Source organism: Egretta garzetta, unplaced genomic scaffold (assembly GCF_000687185.1).
Source record: "Egretta garzetta isolate BGI_Z169 unplaced genomic scaffold, ASM68718v1 scaffold4, whole genome shotgun sequence".
NCBI classification, from domain to species: Eukaryota; Metazoa; Chordata; class Aves; order Pelecaniformes; family Ardeidae; genus Egretta; species Egretta garzetta.
In genome coordinates, this window is record NW_009259329.1 from 2,631,886 (window position 1) to 2,633,036 (window position 1,151).

The window sequence follows — 1,151 nt, forward strand, 5'->3', positions numbered from 1 at the left end:
AGGGCTGGTGCAGGGGGGGAAAACAGCCCGTGGAGCTGGGGAGGGGATGGTGCTGCTCTCTGCCGGGCCCGCTCACCGCAGCGAGCGGAGGCAGAGCCGTGCTGCCGTGTGAGCTCTGTGCAGGGATGGCGTGAACAGGGCCCTGCCGTGGTGCCCCGATCCCTCCCGGGGTGTGTGTGTGGGTGCTCTGGGCACCCACAGAATCGCAAGGGTTGGAAGGGACCTCGGGAGCTCACCCAGTCCAACCCCCCTGCTCAAGCAGGTTCTCCTAGAGCATGTTACACAGGACTTCATCCAGGCAAGCTTTGAATATCTCCAGAGAAGGAGACTCCACAACCCCCCTGGGTCAGTTTGTGCCCATTGCCCCTTGTCCTGGCGCTGGGCACCACTGCAAAGAGCCTGGCTCCATCCTTGTGACTTCCACCCTTAAGATATTTGTACATGTCGATGAGGTCCCCTCTCAGCCTTCTCTTCTTCACCCCGTTTGCAGGGGTCCCGCTCTGCCTCCCGATGCCTCGGGGTGAGCCCTGAGCTGCTGCTTTGCTGCATCCTTGCTCATCATCCCCAGCCTCCGCTCAGGTCAGTGGTATCGGCTGGTGGGGGGCACCCCTGAGGGCTTGGGGCTGGCCGGTGGGGGGCAGCGCTGGGGGTGGGGCATGCGCACTGTCCGTCTGTCTTTCTCCAGTGTGGGCAGCAGATGGTGCCTCCTGGCACGGCTGCGTCACCCATGTGGTGCTGTGACCCCAGAGGGGTCTTGCCCTGGGCCGGTGGCCTGGTGGAGCCAGGGCTGTGGGAGCTGTGTCCTCGTGGCCGGGGGGGGCTCTGGTCCTGTGTCCGTCTGTCTGAGGGTGCTTGGGGCTCGCCCAGCCTCCTGGCTCTGGAGTGCTCTGACACCTCGCAGCCCGGGGAAGCCGCAGGGGGCAGAGCACGTTCCTGGGGTGGTGAGGCAGGAGGTGCTGGTCCCACTGACCTCTTCCCGGCACCCAGAGCATCAGACCCGGCTCTGTCTGGCATAGGTGCAGGTGTCCGCTTTGCCGGTGTCCGGCCGGCGTTTGCTGGGCCACGTTCTTTATGGGACACGCAGGAGCCACCCTGTCCGGGGGTGTCGGTCCGGGGTCTCCATCCCTGCACCCACCCCCAGTGGTTTCTCC